Here is a 17333-nt window from a genome sequence, read left to right on the forward strand (position 1 = left end):
GTGTTTTTACATTCAGACTCCAAACCTGGCACCTCTCCTAGTTATTCATTGCCTTGTGAAGCTTTTCAGTTCCCATTCTGAAAGAGACATCTCATCCTGAGAACTCTGGAGCAAACTCCATCTCCACACACGCAGGAGCATGATGTTGCTAGGCAAGGTTGGTGTTAATTTAACTTTGGGAATAGCAGGAACAATAGGACTGAAAGGGGCCTTCTGGTTCATCAAACTAGTCCTCTGTTGTTAGAGGCAACTGCGTTATATAATCCCCTTTGCAAACGAAGCTGGCTGCATCCTAAAGCTGGCTCTATCCTAAAGCTGGCTCTATCCTAAAGCTAGCAAGGTTATTTTTGTCCCCCTGCGTCCATGGGAAGGCCCTTGGAGAGCCTCCCTGCTGTAAGGACATCACTATCTGAGGAGCATTTCATTCCCCACAGAACATCACACTTATTAATCACAAACTGCACAGCCTGAGATCTCATCCTGTTACATTTCATCTTTCTTCCTAGTGCTGCAGTGCCCGGGATCATAAAGGTCTTCCCCTGGAATACTCTGGCCTTCCACCACCTACAGCTCTGCTCTTAATTTGTGTCACCAGCACAGCCCTACAGCAAGATCATTGATCCTGGTTTATATTTTTAGCAATCTGAAGATTTTGCCTTGAGAGATTGTGCCAGTTCCGTGCCAGCAGGCTCCCCTTCCGCACAGCTATCGTCTCCCTTTTTGAAGAGAATGCATCGGGCAGAGCTATCCAATCTGGGGAAATCTATTTATTCCCATGCAGGTTTTCTCCAGTTCAGGGATTTATCTGCAGCTCATGTTCTTCTGCCATATATTTTAAGGATGATATGCTCCATGTTGGCTGAGAGCCTTGGGAACTCCAGCCCTCTGAAGAACACCTGGATGCCAAGTCTTCCTGTGGCTCTTATTGGAATGGAATGGAATGGAATGGAATGGAATGGAATGGAATGGAATGGAATGGAATGGAATAGAATAGAATAGAATAGAATAGAATAGAATAGAATAGAATAGACCAGACCAGGTTGGAAGAGACCTTCAAGATCATCGTGTCCAACCCATCAACCAATCCAACACCACCTAAACAACTAACCCATGGCACCAAGCACCCCATCAAGTCCCCTCCTGAACACCTCCAGTGATGGTGACTCCACCACCTCCCCAGGCAGCACATCCCAATGGGCAATCACTCTCTCTGTATAGAACTTCTTCCTAACATCCAACCTAAACCTCCCCTGGTGCAGCCTGAGACTGTGTCCTCTTGTTTAGGCTCTCATATATTAGATTAGGCTCTCATCATGTGTTCCCTATTCTTATAACATCCATTTTCCTTTCCTTTAACCCTATGCAGATCTTGAAGACAATTAGTGTTGACCCTTTCTACAAGATTTGTTTCCATCTGACCTCTTGTCAGGGCAGGACAGAAGGAGAATGCAAGATTCTAACTACTCATTAGAGATAAACCCATTGGATCTCCTGCTCGCTTGTATCCTGAGTGTGCTTTGATTGTGTGAGTATTTCAGAGGAGGAGGGTTCCTCTTACAAAGAGACCTGTTTCCCACCCTCTCTTTTTGGTGCTTCTTAGAGGGCCTCTTTGGAAGGGACTAATGGTCCTGTGGGACAAGCCCCCTTCAGCCAATAACCGTGGGTCAAAAGTTAAACTCAGCAGCAGAGAATGAGAAGCGGATGAAATGCACCATAAATCTTGACATTCTAATTGAGAACTGTCCAGTGCAAACTGCAGTGGAGTGTCTGGTTTACCTCAATGCTCCACTCTATAAGAGCCCAGAGCCCATTTTTTCCTTAATGGCTGGAAGTATCCTACTGATTTTTACTGGGGCTTCTTACTTAATGATTAAGCGGAGCAAGAATCTGGCTCATGCAGTCTCCTTGCAAAGGCTTTGAGTTTGGCAGTTACTGCCACCCCTCTTCTGCAGTCCTGGGAGCAGAATGATGGTTTTGATTTCACACTAAAGGCATGGTCAGCTCATCTTTCAGGCAGAACTGACACGACTGTGGCTGTGTGTGTCTGGGGGCAGAGATTTGCAGGACAAAAAGATCTGTGGACAGCACAGAGCTGAGAGGGAGAATTTCTTGCTGAAGAAACATTTGCCTGAACAGAACATGTCATGTAAGATGGTTTATAGATAGTTTTGCTGTCTGAGGTAAATGGGGGAGGATTACACCTATTTTACAGGGTGAAATCAGCACATGAAGAATTTAAGTGACTCACCCAAGATTACACAATAACTCAGGAGCAGACCCTAGCAGAGGCTGACTCCCAGGGCTCAGAGCACTGGCCCACCGCTTGGTCCTGTCGTCTCTGTCAGACGTACATCGCTTTCAGAGACTTAGAACACATATGGAGGCAAAAAGAGGAGCACAGAGTTTGTTTATTGCCCTGCTTATATATTAAACATAAGTTTGCTCTCAGTGAATAGTTCTGCTGTTTACATTTTCATAGGAATTCTAATTATTGAAGCAATTCATTCCAGGCTTTGGCTGTTCCCTTTCACAAAGCAACATATAGATACTGGAACAAAACCACCACTACAACAAGCAGGCTACTGTTGCTCCAGCTCAACAGAACAATCTTCTAACAGTGGAATAAACCAGCTGTTTATTCATGGAATCATAGACTCAGAGAATGGCTTCGTTTGGAGGGCACGATAGCGATCCTATGGAGACAGACTGGGAGAGTTGGGGCTGTTTGGTCTGGAGAGGAAAAGGCTATGAGAAAACCTCACTGTGGCCTTCCAATATCTGAAGGAGGCTCCAAGAAAGCTGGGGAGGGACTTTTGAGGGTGTCAGGGAGGGATAGGACTGGGGGGGATGGAGCAAAACTAGAACTGGGTAGATTCAGATTGGATGTTAGAAAGAAGTTGTTCCCCATAAGGGTGGTGAGAGACTGGCACAGGTTGCCCAGGGAGGTGGTGGAAGCCTCATCCCTGAAAGTGCTTAAGGCCAGGCTGGATGTGGCTGTGAGCAACCTGCTGCAGGGTGAAGTGTCCCTGCCCATGGCAGGGGGTTGGAACTGGCTGAGACTTGAGGTCCTTTCCAACCCTGACAAATCTATGATTCTGTGATCATCTACTCCAACCTCTCCACCTCTCAAATACCTCTCGAATAGACTTGGCTTGCTCAAGGCCTGAATGTTACACACCTTGGAGCTCTTCTCTGGGTAGGAAACTTTTGCCCCAGATGTATGTGAAGTTACATCCCTATACCCTTAGCTCATTTTTTTTTCAGCATGGTTAGCATCATCAAATGCATCATAGAGTTGTTTCAGGTGGAAAAATCCACTAAGATCATCAAGTCCAAACACTGACCCAATATCACCATATCCCCAGGTGCCATGGCCACACATCATAGTAGTATCATAGTATCAGTCAGGCTTGGAAGGGACCACAAGGATCATCCAGTTCCAACCCCCCTGCCATGGGCAGGGACACCCCACACTAGATCAGCCTGGCCAGAGCCTCAGCCAGCCTGGGATTAAACACCTCCAGGTATGGGGCCCCAACCACCTCCCTGGCCAACCCATTCCAGGGCTTCACCACTCTCATGGGGAAGAACTTCCTCCTCACCTCCAGCATCTTGAACACCTCCAGGCATGGGGACTCCACCACCTACCTGGGCAGCCTGCTCCAATCCCTGACCACTCCTGCAGCAAAGGAATCTTTCCTGATCTCCAATTTAACCCTCCCCTGGCACATTTCCTCTCGTTCTATGGCCTGATACCAGGGAGAAGAGACCAACCCCCACCTCATTCCAATCTCCTTTCAGGGAGTTGTAGTGAGCAAAAGATGCCAATAATGTGTAGCTTATACAGTCTTTAAGTGTTGATGTAAAGAAACACGCTCCCACTGTATGGCATGTGTGTGCCAAGGAAGAGGGAGAGGGTTAAGGGAGGGAAAACAACCACTGGAACACAGTGGCATAACAAATCTACCCCTAATCTTAAGAGCTCCACAGTGCATGAGTAATGAAACTAAAGATGAGTTATTGCCTCTTGCCCTCATAATTTACAGGTATGTGTTGTATTATCTTACAGCATAAATATCCCATTTATGCTTTGTGATGATGTTTTCCTCCACATAGGAAAATAAAAGTAGCATTAGTCACATGTCCCCAGCTTTGTCAGTGGTTGCAAAATGTTTTTCTTTCCAGGAGCAAAGCATGCTGAATAATGCAACACTTACATTTAAGCTGGGGGGTGTTGCTTTGCTTTGCCTTGCCTTTTATTTCCCCCTCCCACCCCCCAGACATTGACACTTTCAAAACCTAGAAATGGGGCTTTTAATTTCAAGGGCTACAATGTCTGCTCCCTTTATTCCTGCCCTTTATCATCTTACACACCATGGTCTTATAGACAAGGGGTGGGGGGGGGGGGGGGAAACATTCCAGTGTCCAATAAATCTGAAATCCATCAGGGGGCCGCAAAGCCTTCGCTCCCCTCGCCTGTTCCAGCTCACGTTACACCGCTGCAGCCCAACAAATGCACTCTGTGCACAAGTGCCACCAAGCACCCAGCTTCATTTTTGCCAAGCTGGGAAATGGGTCCATGGAGTTGGGTGGTTTGGTTGTGGTGGTTTGTTGGTTTTTCCCTTTCAGGAGTTTGGGACATTTTTAACAAAGGGAAGGGCTGCACGATTGATTTTTGTGGAGTGAGGAGAGGGGGAAATTGTGCTCCAACAGCGCTTTCTGAGCAGAATCTTAATGTTGGGAAAGGACTTGAAAAAATATTGGATGGCACCAGCCCTCCATAGCAGGCAGGGCTCTGCCCTTGGTTTTTTGGAGCTAATTTATGAGAACCTCTCTGTGTGCAGCCCTCAGCAGTCCTTTTTGGTTGTTGTTCATAGACCTTTCGCTGCCTGTTACAGCCAAGTTGCACGTGCTGTGCTGTCTCAGATGGGAACTTCACTTTTGTTCTTTCCTGGTGCATTTCCCTAAAGTAAAATATTGGGGAGGGGGGAGAGGGAGAGGGGAATCACTATTGTTCTCTACAACTACCTGAAGGGGGGTTGTAAACAGGCAGAGGTTGGTCTCTTCTCCCAGGCAACCAGCACCAGAACAAGAGGACACAGTCTCAGGCTGCACCAGGGGAGGTTTAGGCTGGAGGTGAGGAGGAAGCTCTGCACAGAGAGAGTGATTGCCCATTGGAATGGGCTGCCTGGGGAGGTGGTGGAGTCACCATCACTGGAGGTGTTCAGGAGGAGACTTGATGGGGTGCTTGGTTGCATGGTTTAGTTGGTTGGGTGGTGTTGGATGATAGGTTGGACTTGATGATCTTGAAGGTCTCTTCCAACCTCGTCTATTCTATTCTATTCTATTCCATTCCATTCCATTCCATTCCATTCCATTCCATTCTATTTGTGTAAGGACATGTAATGTGGGGCCACCTCCTTGGGCGCAAAAGGATTGACTTTCCACTGCGTGATCTGACAAGAGTGGAAGGTTTTGCTTCAAAGAGCTCAGCTCACAGCTACACACCTAAAAGAGGAGCAGATTAATAGGCATCAGGCATTTGAATAGTTCCTTTCTGGCTCTTGTAGAGGGATATTTTGGAAGAGCTGAGCCCTCAGCAAGGTGAGTTCTTCCAGAACTGAGAAGCCAGCTCTGCACACTGAAGCCTTCTGAGAGAGCTTCTTGCAGATATCTGCATCTCAGTTTCTGCTTCTGTGAAGTGGAAGCATTTACAGCAAGCTAAATAACTGCTAATGAAACAATCACTGAATGTTATCTACTAAATGCTTTTAGTCAGAGAGGCTAAGTAACATTAAAGCAGATATAAAATGTGCAGAACTTTTGCCTGCAAAGTATGAAAGTGTGCATGGAGATAACCTGTCCTGATGTGTTCCACACAAAACATTGCATTTACCAAACCCAGAGCAGTTTGAGTAGGAACACTACCCAGTGTGAAGGGTTTTAAGGAAGAAGCAGCAGTGAGCTCTTGTGACTGGAGCACTCCCACATGGCACAAGTCTTCCAGCCTACAGGCACACCACTTTCAGAGAAGGAGCTAAAGAAAAGCAAGAGGACCAATGTTCCAAGACAAGATTTCAGATGGACACATGCTGATGGAAATGATCTGAAGAATGTGAGGGAGGGGAGGGTAGTTTAGGAGGGGCTTAAGTTCATAGAATCACAGAATTGTCAGGGTTGGAAGGGACCTCAAGGACCATCCAGTTCCAAAACCCCTGCCATGGCCAGGGACACCTCACACTACAGCAGGTTGCTCACAGCCACATTCAGCCTGGCCTTAAAAGCCTCCAGGCAGGAGGCTTTCACCCTGAGCAACCTGTGCCAGTCTCTCACCACCCTCATGGGGAACAACTTCTTCCTCACATCCAATCTCAATCTTCCTATTTCTAGTTCTGCTTCATCCCCCCCAGTCCTATCCCTCCCTGACACCCTCAAAAGTCCCTCCCCAGCTTTCTTGGAGTCCCCTTCAGATATTGGAAGGCCACAATGAGGTCTCCTGGGAGCCTTCTCCTCTCCAGCCTGCACAACCCCAGCTCCCTCAAGTCTGTCCTCACAGCAGAGCAGCTCCAGCCCTCTGCTCCTCCTCGTGGCCCTGCTCTGGACATGTTCCAGCACACTCATGAGCACTTTCAGACAAACCAAAATTAAGCACTTGCACCTACACAGCCTGAACGATCTGAAAACATCAGCACTGAGTGGCATGCAGATAGGTGGTGCACAGCTGTAATCAGGCTGGGGGCTCAGCAAGGAGTCCATGTTACATTAACTTCTCAAGTCATCTTCTCAGCTCAAACCAAAGAGACAGCAGAGACCATCTCACCACTGGCTTCTCTGCTGGATTGAGCAAGATCAGAATTCAAACCTCTCATAGTAGGCCAGTATATAGAAACATAGACTCTTCTGGGGTCAGAAAACACGCTTAACATCCTGGAGAACTATTGTGATGTGACTCTGCCAAGGCTGATGCTAACCTATGTCCCTCAGCACCACATCTCTGCCTCTTTGAAACGCCTCCAGGGATGGGGATTCAGCCACCTCCCTGGGCAGCCTGGGCCAGTGTGTGAGAACCCTCTCAGGGAAGACATGTTTTCAAATGCCCAACCTAAACCTCCCTTGGTGCAACTTGACACCATTTCCTCTCATTCTATCACTCCTTACTTGAGAGAAGAGACAGCCCCAGCCTGGCTCCAACCTCCTTGGAGGGAGTTGTAGAGGGTCTCCCCTCAGCCTCCTCCAGGCAGAACAAGCCAGAGTCCCTCAGCTGCTCCTCCCCACTCCTGTTCCCCAGCTTTGTTGCCCTTCTCTGGTTCTGCTTCAGCTCCTCAATGTTCTTCTCAGAGTGAGGAGCCCAGAACTGAATCCAGGGTTCAAGTTGTGGCTGATTGGACTCGATGATCTTTGAGGTTTCTTCCAACCTTTGTGATACTGTGATACTGTGATACTGTGAGTGCAGGGGGAAGATCCCCACCCAGGTCCTGCTTCTCCCACTATTGCTGAGCCAGCTGTGGTTATCACAGTATCACAGTATCACTTAGGTTGGAAAGGACCTTGAGGATCATCGAGTCCAACCTATCAACACAGACCCCATGACTAGACCATGGCACCAAGTGCCACGTCCAATCTCCCCTTGAACGCCTCCAGGGTCGATGACTCCACCACCTCCCTGGGCAACCCGTTCCAATGCCGAATGACTCGCTCGGTAAAGAACTTCCTCCTCACCTCGAGTCTAAACCTCCCCTGGCGCAGCTTGAGACTGTGTCCCCTTGTTCTGGTGCTGGCTGCCTGGGAGAAGAGGCCAACCCCTTCCTGGCTACAACCACCCTTCAGGTAGTTCTAGAGGGTAATGAGGTCACCCCTGAGCCTCCTCTTCTCCAGGCTAAGCAACCCCAGCTCCCTCAGCCTCTCCTCACAGGGCTGTGTTCAAGGCCCCTCCCCAGCCTTGTTGCCCTTCTCTGGACACACTCAAGTGTTTCGATGTCCTTCTTAAACTGAGGGGCCCAGAACTGGACACAGGACTCAAGCTACTTCTGCCAAAAAGGTTTCTGTTTCCCCCCCCATCATTAACCTGACATTTTGAGCATGCAGTGGAAACCCCTGCACTGTACCAGGGCACATTTGCTGCACCCAGTCTTCACCAGGAGCCGCTTAGCAAATGTGAACAACTGTAAGCGGTTGCTGGTGTTTCAAAGCAGAAATTGTCTGTTGGGACAACAACATTTTCCAATGCTGGCATGCAACACTTGCCTGGAGGAGAAAATGTAATGATCCTTAAGAAATCATAGATGGTAGCAGTGCAACAGCAAGAGGAGAGCACTTAGGCAGAGAATGCTCAAGGAAAAACGTCAGGTGGTCACTCACTTCTGTGGGTGACCTCCAGCGCGACACCAGCAGTGCCACTGCTTTGTGTGTAAGGAGCCATCCATTTCAGCTGAGGAAAGAGATGGTGCTTTGAAGCAGAAGCATCTGTTTAGAGCTGCAGTCCCCAGGGAGTAGGTATTTCCTAAGAAACGGTTCAAACTGTCAGTATTTTAAGCAAGCTGGAGGTATTGCAGCCATTTCCTATCAGATGATGTCTCTCTTAAGCACGCAGGGTAATAGGACTTCAGTGAGCAGCTTAGCTTAAATACTAAACCTGACTCTGCTAATGCTGATGGAGACACAGGGCTCAGTACTCTCTGTAAAACTCTGTTTGGGAGGAAAATCTCCTTTTAAGCAATAGCATAGCAGGTTAGAACTGTTAAATTCGATACTGTTGTAACATAACACGCTGCAAAACTTGAGTGGCAAGGAGCAGAAATGTTCCAGTCCTGGAAGAGCAAATTCGTGCACTTAGGCATTACTGGTGGTCTTTTGTTTCCCCTTTTTAAATGACTTTTAAATGACCCCCTCTGTTCCACTCTGCTGAGACCACTGCTGGAGCACTGTGTCCAGTTCTGGAGCCTCTAGTAAAGGCTCTGGAGGTGCTGGAAGGTGTCCAGAGAAGGGCCACGAGGATGAGCAGAGGGCTGGAGCTGCTCTGCTGTGAGGACAGACTGAAGGAGTTGGGGTTGTTCTGTCTGGAGAAGAGAAGGCTCTGAGGAGACCTAATTGTGGCCTTCCAGGATCTGAAAGGAGGCTCCAAGAAAGCTGGGGAGGGACATTGGAGGGTGTCAGGGAGTGATAGGACTGGGGGAGATGGAGCAAAACTAGAAGTGGGGAGATTGAGATTGGATGTGAGGAAGAAGTTGTTCCCCAGGAGGGTGGTGAGAGCCGGGCACAGGTTGCCCAGGGTGGAAGCCTCATCCCTGGAGGTGTTTGCAGCCAGGCTGGAGGTGGCTGTGAGCAACCTGCTGTAGTCTGAGGTGTCCCTGCCCATGGTAGGGGTTTTGGAACTGGCTGAGCCTTGAGGTCCCTTCCAACCCTGACAATGCTATGACTTGCCATCAGAAAATCTCGTGTGGGAAACAAACATGGCAAGCTTACTCTGAAGGATCTCGAGGCAAGTAATTATTCAGTCATTATTGCAGGTTCATTATCCTGATTAAATAGTGAATAAAGCCATCACCATTTATCTATGGCCTGCTGTAGTTTTGATTTGTAGCACAAAGCTGCACCAGAGAGCTCCGAGAGCAGCCTCTGGGCCTGGGCGGCGCTGGGAGCCCTGATGGTTCCTGTCCCCCAAAAGGGCAGTAATAAACAGAAATGCCTTTGGAATTCCAAGTTCCATTGGAATCACAGGGGGAAGGTCAGTGTTTGCCAAACTGGGGAAGACAAAACTGGCATGAAAGGAATTTTCTGTTGGGGCTTCTCAGAGGGGATTAGAAGTGCTTTCTTAGCAGGGACTGAAAGGAAGCTGGAATGGTGTCACTGAACCTACAGACATTGCCCTGCTTATGCACATGCATACACAGGCACCAGGCACAGCAGCACCAGGAGTGAATGCACAAAGTTGCTGCAATGTTGGGGGGGGTGTGTGTCTGTGTGTCTCTGTGTGTGTGTGTGTGTTTAAAATACATTTTTTCCACCCTTCATCTCCACATGCTAAATATATAATAAGATACCTTGTTTGCTTGCCCTGTAGACCCACATGACCAAAATGAGGGACATTAGTAAGTGTTAGAAAAAGTATTCAAGTGTGAAATGAATTTCTCAAACATTAATAAGTATTTCTAGAACCTCAGTTTCATAATTTGACAGTTCCACAGTTAATAAATCACAGCCAAAGGAAAGTGTGATAACAGCAGAGCAAAAGGAAGCCTGGATCTATGAAGTGCAACTGAGGGATAAGTGAAAGAAGCATGCTGATGACCCTGAGTTTACTTTTGGGTTTTCTGAGCTTTCACTCAATTAAATTCATTCCTCTCCTCTAAAGACCTATTATGTGCCTTTACCTACGTTCCTAACTGATTTTTCTTGTAATGCAGCTCCTTTGCCAAGTTATTTCCATGATTTAAGGAGCACTGATTAAAAAAAAAAAGAGAGAGAGAGAGGGAAAAAAAAAGCAGAAGCAGCAAGGTTGAGATGAAAGGAGCATCCAGGCTGTGTTGGAAAGGGCTTTCTAAAGAGGTGGGTTGATTTTAATTAACTTCCTGAATGAAACAATTCAGGTCTGGAGCTGGCAATCTCCAATAATCACTCTTTGGCCTCCGGATGAAACAAGGAGTCAATTACACAAAACAATGCAGCAGAAAGGCAGTCAATGGGAGGAAGCAGTTATGTGTAGCGTGGCAGTAGGCACACTAAGAGAGGCCCAGCCTGTGGAGGCCCGAAAGGAGATTAGCCCCCACTGCAGCAGACACTAAGTACACATTGCAAGGGACAGCCCCCTTGCTCCACAGCTTATCTTCTCTGCAAGACTGGTTCCTGTTTATGTATTTTGAGCATTTCCCCTAATTCAGACCCCATATGCTCACAAAAAGTCATAGTATCGTAGTATCATAGTATCATAGTGTCAGTCAGGGTTGGAAGGGACCACAAGGATCAGCCAGTTCCAACCCCCCTGCCATGGGCAGGGACACCCCACACTAGATCAGCCTGGCCAGAGCCTCAGACAGCCTGGCCTTAAACACCTCCAGGGATGGGGCCTCAACCTCCTCCCTGGACAACCCATTCCAGGGCTTCACCACTCTCATGGGGAAGAACTGCAGTGGGCAGTAGTGTCCTCCCTACTCTAGTCATGAGGGCTGTGGTGACAGGTTGGACTCGATGATCTTTGAGGTCCCTTCCAACCTTAGGAATACTGAATACTGAATACTAAAACCTCCTCCTCACCTCCAGCCTCAATCTCCCCACCTCCAGCTTCATTCCATTCCCCCTAGTCCTATCACTCCCTGAGAGCCTGAGCAGTCCCTCCCCAGCCTTTCTGTAGCCCCCTTCAGATCCTGGAAGGCCACAATGAGGTCACCTGGGAGCCTTCTCTTCTCCAGACTGAACAGCCCCAACTCCTTCAGTCTGTCCTCACAGCAGAGCAGCTCCAGCCCTCTGCTCATCCTCCTGGCCCTGCTCTGGACACCTTCCAGCACCTCCAGATCCCTCTTGTCATAGGGGCCCCAGAGCTGGAGGCAGTACTCCAGGTGGGGTCTCCCCAGAGCTGAGTTGCTGCGAGTTGTTGTCCCAGGAGCACCACAAGCTGCACTTCCAGCCACCCACTTCCAGCCACCCAACTGCCATCACTTGGCATCACTCAACTGCTCCTGCATCCCCGATTCTTTCCCTCTGCCTTCCCATTTGTGTGTCCTGGAAAGAGGTGACTTAGACCACATTTTTCCTAGGAGGAGTTAACACTGAAGCTTAAGGAAGGATCCAGTTGCCATTAAGCAGGAAGATCAAGAACAAGAAGAAAGAAGTGAGTGAGAGAGAGAAGGGCTTGGCAAAGCTCCTGGTAACAGGGAGTGTGCAAATCTTTGTTCAGCCCTTGTCACCACAGGGACTTGCTCTCTACTGGGACCACTACCAACTGCCATAACTTCTGTGAGCCATGGTAATAGGCAGGCTGGTAGGCTGAGTGAAGAGAGAGCATCACAGCACAATGAACAGGGACAAAAGTATTCAGCTGGAAAACCAAAAACCCTTCTCGGGCCCTGCCCATCCCTGACAGTGCTGGTTTCCTATCAAAGGGCCCCAGGATTTGATATGTCACTGGAGCAGGCTTTCCAATTCCTGCCACATTCCATAAATCCTGGAAAATCTCAGGCCCTATACTAGAGGCTTTGAATGTTGTTGAAGAGCTCAAGCTATTACTTTGTTTTATGGGGTATTGAAATTACCTGCTAGGCATCTGCATGGTTTGAGGTTATGAAAAACACTCCAGCTCCTTTGTGCCCTGTGCTGGCAGAAGGGAACAGGACTGTTTTCACCAGGGTAAAATGGAAGGTGGAACAGCTACCAAATACCACAGAAACCAAGGAGTGACATCATGAAGAGAAGCTAACTTGAAAACAGAGAGCTTGCTTTCTGCTGCGTGACAGGTTGAGAGGTGTCCCTTCTCTTCTCAAACACAGAAGTAGAGATTTTTCTGCTGTTGTTTTTCCTTTTCAGCTGGCACATGAAGGATCTGCCTGCATCCCTCTGCTCTGCAAGGATGGTTCATGGTGTGTCCACTTGATTTCTCCTGTGTTACACGTAGAGACACAATCCCAGGGAAGCAGCATCAGCCACACCATAGTGAGCTTCATATGCTGGATTGGTTTCTCCAGGAGGCTAACACAACCTTAGGAGTTTGAAGCCCTTCTTCTTCAAATCCCTTCCACTCTCCCAATAGGTTAACTCTACCAATCATCACTGTCTTTTCACCTCCACAGAACCTGGATATTTATTGTCAAACAATAAAAATGAAGGGAAATCATAGCAGAGGAAATCCAGAGACACAAGCCTGGTTCACCTTTTCCCCTCCTTGCGCTTCCCCCGCCACAAAGCATCCTCACTCTTTGCAAACACTCATCCTCTAAAAGCCACAGCCCAGCAACATCTGAACTCAGCAGAGTCAAGGACTTTTTTGTCTCTCCTCGGTCTTAATTTCCCTGCTCTGAATCTAATGCCATGCTCTGGTCAGCAGTGCTTTAAGACTGATTTAGTTCACAGCAGCCTGACACGTCCTCGCTTCAGACACTCATCTGTGCCACTGCACCTTCAACCTACCCAGCAGAGCTCCTGGGCTTCTGCTGAGCAGAGAGAGTAAGTCAAGAGGATTGTGCTAAAACTGCTTGGTGTATTTCTGCTGCTGGGAGAAAGAGAAAAGCCTTGTGATGGAGTTCAGAGTCTGAACTCTTGTCACCTGTCAGTTCCACTGACGATAATGTGGTAATTCTGGGTTAGGATTTGGTTCGGGAAGGCATCCTCAATCAGGCAAGCACATAGGCTTAAAAGCACATTTATTAGAGGTTGCCCTGGAGTGGTTGTTCTTACTGATATTATTCAGATCAGAACTTGATCCCAGAAGACATTTACTGAATAGTTTCATCAGTGAGGTAGCCTCTGTGCTAAGAAACTAAACCTGGCTTTTAAAACTGAGCTTTCCTTTAGCGCTCCCAGAGTGTTCTTGCCTCTGTCAGCAGAATTAGTGAGTTGAACAGCAAGTGGGAAGGGGCTGCAGAAAGGAGTAGGGAGGCTTCAGGGTTGTGCTTTCATCAGAATGGCACATGTCCCATTGCTTCATCCTGAACTCCCTGAGCCATGGATTTAGCAAAAGAAAGATCGAGACGCTTGAAAAATGAATGAAAGTGATCCTGAATGGGAGGGAGAGAAGCTTCAAGGAAATGGCTTAAGTCAATCTGTCCAAATGTCACCTGCAAGGATGTCTCAGCTCTGCTTAATGACAAGAGAGCAAGAAAGGTGAGGGGGGGGAAAGGGACCCTTCTGAAGAGCTGTTGTTCTAATGTACCTGTGTTTATTTTAAAAGCTTTTCAAGGAGGGAGGGAGGGAAGCTACTCTCTCTCAGTGATAAAAGTTGAGTGATTGAAGACACCATTTGGGGGCAATCTGTTCTCTGTCTCTGCAGTTGCCCACAAAATTCCTGATATGCAGGTAGAGCAAGCTCAGGAGGCCGTGGCAGATGGGAGAGGACAAAGAATCAGGACTCTTGGGTTTTATTTTCTGGTTCTGACACCGCCTGGGGGTGTAGGCATCTCATGTGAAAGTTTCCTGCAACCACCTAGCTGGCAGGTGGGACAGCAGTCCCTACTGCCCTCACAGGGCAGGGCAGCAACGAGTTTTGAGGAGTGTCTGCCAAGCAGTTGGTTTCATGGCTGAAAAGTGGCTCAGACACATGAATTGCCTGGCAGTTAAAGGCAGGCCAATGAGCAGAGCTAGAGCCTTGCATCAAGAATGCTGATTCCTGTAACATATCTGTTCCTGCTCTAATTAGCCATGGTGGGTGAATGTCTGCACCCACCCTCCCCCTCTTATGTGGCAAATTATACCCTGGTTTATGGCTCCTCTGCTGCAAATGGCTTCTTGCTCAGTGTCTGACCTGAAATGGTTTCAGGCTGGAGTCTCCCTGCGCTGTATGTGAGCGAGTCTGTTTGAAAAGACAAAAGCTTTAGCTTCAGTGGCTGCCATCTACAGACACTGTAACCCGGCTCTTGTGGAGAGAGCTGGCTGTGGAACATCTCCCTGCAGGTTGCTGCAGATAAAGGTATTCTTGGTTTTAGTTCCAGGAGATTGTTCTGCCAGAAGTTCAGAGTCAGTTCCAGCACTCGCTGACCCCTGCTGTCCTCACACACCTCGGAGCAGCCCTTGTTTAGCAGGGAGCAGAGATCTCTCTTTCTCTCTGCCTCTCCCTGTGCTCTCTCTGCTGTAACGTTGTCCTTTACGAACAATGACATATTCTCACTGCTTCTCCTCTGCCCTTCCATTGAGATGAAAAGCCAGGTCCAGATTTGTTTTTGCTGTCATTCCAAATGAAGCCAGAAGAGTTATTCTTGGAATCATCTGCACTCTGCACTTTACCTAAACAAATCTGAAAGGACAGGTTTTGAGTGCAACTGATCCTGCAAGGTAACCAGGGTCTCTAGTCAATGAGAGAGAAGGACACTCACAACCATGCTGCAGAAGGCAGGGCTCTTTTTGTAGCATGTTGCAACATGGCTCCAGGGAGAGAGAGAGAGAGAGAGAGAGAGAGAGAGAAAGAAAGAGAGAGAGAGAGAAAGAAAGAGAGAAAGAGAGAAAGAGAGAGAGAGGAAGGAAGGAAGGAAGGAAGGAAGGAGGAAGGAAGGAAGGAAGGAAGGAAGGAAGGAAGGAAGGAAAGGAAGGAAGGAAGGAAGGAAGGAAGGAAGGAAGGAAGGAAGGAAGGAAGGAAGGAAGGAAGGAAGGAAGGAAGGAAGGAAGGAAGGGAGAAAGAGAGAAAGAGAGAAAGAGAGAAAGAAAGAAAGAAAGAAAGAAAGAAAGAGAAGAAAGAAAGATAAAGAAAGAGGAGAGAAAGAGAAAGAAAGAAAGAAAGAAAGAAAGAGCAAGCAAGAAAAAGAAAGAAAGAAAGAAAAGAAGAGAGAAAGAGAGAAAGAAAGAAAGAAAGAAAGAAGAAAGAAAGAAGAAAGAAAGAAAGAAAGAAAGAAGAGAGAAAGAAAGAGAGAAAGAAAGAGAGAAAGAAAGAAAGAAAGAAGAGAAAGAAAGAAAGAAGAAAGAAAGAAAGAAAGAAAGAAAGAAAGAAAGAAAGAAAGAAAGAAAAGAAAGAAAAGAAAGAAAGAAAGAAAGAAAGAAAGAAAGAAAGAAAGAAAGAAAGAAAGAAAGAAAGAGAAAGAAAGAAAGAAAGAAAGAAAGAAAGAAAGAAAGAAAGAAAGAAAGAAAGAAAGAAAGAAAGAAAGAAAGAAAGAAAGAAAGAAAAGAAAGAAAGAAAGAAAGAAAGAAAGAAAGAAAGAAAGAAAAGAAAGAAAGAAAGAAGAAAGAGAAAGAAAGAAAGAAAGGAGGAAGGAAGGAAGAGAGGAAGGAAGGAAGAGAGGAAGGGAGGAAGGAAGAGAGGAAGAGAGGAAGAGAGGAAGAGAGGAAGAGAGGAAGGAAGGAAGGAAGGAAGGAAGGAAGGAAGGAAGGAAGGAAGGAAGGAAGGAAGGAAGGAAGGAAGGAAGGAAGGAAGGAAGGAAGGAAGGAAGGAAGGAAGGAAGGAAGGAAGGAAGGAAGGAAGGAAGGAAGGAAGGAAGGAAGGAAGGAAGGAAGGAAGGAAGGAAGGAAGGAAGGAAGGAAGGAAGGAAGGAAGGAAGGAAGGAAGGAAGGAAGGAAGGAAGGAAGCTATAAGGAAAGAAGAAGGAAAGGAATAAGAAGGGAAGCAAACAAGCAAGAAAGAAAAAAGAAAGGGAGGAAAGGCCGAGCAAGCCCTGTGGAGAAAATGATTAAATCTGAAAGGTTTGAGGCCACAAGGCCAAAGCTGGAATGGGGGTTCCTGGGTGCTGGTCCTAGCCCAGTGCCCGGCATGCCTGGTGACAGAAGGAGCAGGTTTTCAGCCACACAGAGCACTCTGGCTGTGCTCAGCAAACCCAGCTGGTTTGCAAGCCTGATCATTTTTCTGTGTGGCTAAATAGGAGATGAGCTCTCAAAAGGAAAGTGTCCAAAGACTTTGAACAAGTGATTTCATATTCATGCAGAAAAATCCTTGTCACTAGTGTTCCTTTTGGCTTGTGGCTCTCAGCCCAGTATTTTAATGTGGCCTTCTTACTTTAATGTGGTAAGAGTCACCTTACAGCAACTCTAAAAACTCTTCTAAATGCCTCCTTGCTGCCTTTTCTGTGCAGAGGGACCTGGGTGGAATTTGGGCCTTACATTTAGGAGGTGACAGAGATGGCCAGGTTTCAGCAGACACAGAGGAGATGATAGAGAAATGGCTGATAGGCAGTGTGGTGATGGACAAAATGGGGAAGAGGAGTTTCATCTTCATACAGAATGAGAAGGGAAGGGTCAGATGGAAAGGAGGAGGTTAGATGAGACAGGGGAAGACTTAATGAAGCCATCTTGTCCTGAAACGTGATGGAGACTGGAAGCTTGCTTAAGCATCCCTTTGCCTAGTGAGTGCCATGAGATGAAAGGAATTGCTCTTTGGCAGCTCAACAAAACAGGGTGAGATTAATATAACTAGACAAAGGTCATTTTACTCATGACTAAAGTTCTCTACTATGCATAAGAATTTTCTCATCTTTTCTATGATTTGTAGTAAATGAACACAAAGTTTTCCTAGAAGTAAGCCTGGGTGCTGCTTCAAAGCCAAGACCAAGAGCATCACTCCGGCAAGCCTCTGGCTGCGCTCACAGGGTGGTTGGTACCACTCCCAGCGCACAACTCCTGAACAAGCAAAGTCAAGGCTCAGCGTGGCAGAGCCATGGGGAAGTTTTCACTTGGGTTAGGGTTGTGTCCCAACTTCTTTTCATCCAGCTCAG

General features: G+C 47.4%; 1 long non-coding RNA gene across 1 annotated transcript in view; it reads left to right on the forward strand.

Annotated features, from left to right (window-relative positions):
• Window positions 1-594, forward strand: part of LOC137454928 (uncharacterized) — a 2140-nt gene extending 1546 nt beyond the window's left edge. Inside the window, exons 2-3 of the long non-coding RNA XR_010990720.1 lie at window positions 17-157; window positions 507-594. This is a non-coding gene — a long non-coding RNA (uncharacterized lncRNA). The remainder of the gene's footprint in view (window positions 1-16; window positions 158-506) is intronic.
• The last annotated feature ends 16739 nt before the right edge of the window (window positions 595-17333 follow it).

Source organism: Melanerpes formicivorus, unplaced genomic scaffold (genome assembly GCF_026170545.1).
Source record: "Melanerpes formicivorus ecotype bairdi unplaced genomic scaffold, bMelFor1.0.p_v2 SCAF_88, whole genome shotgun sequence".
NCBI classification, from domain to species: domain Eukaryota; kingdom Metazoa; phylum Chordata; class Aves; order Piciformes; family Picidae; genus Melanerpes; species Melanerpes formicivorus.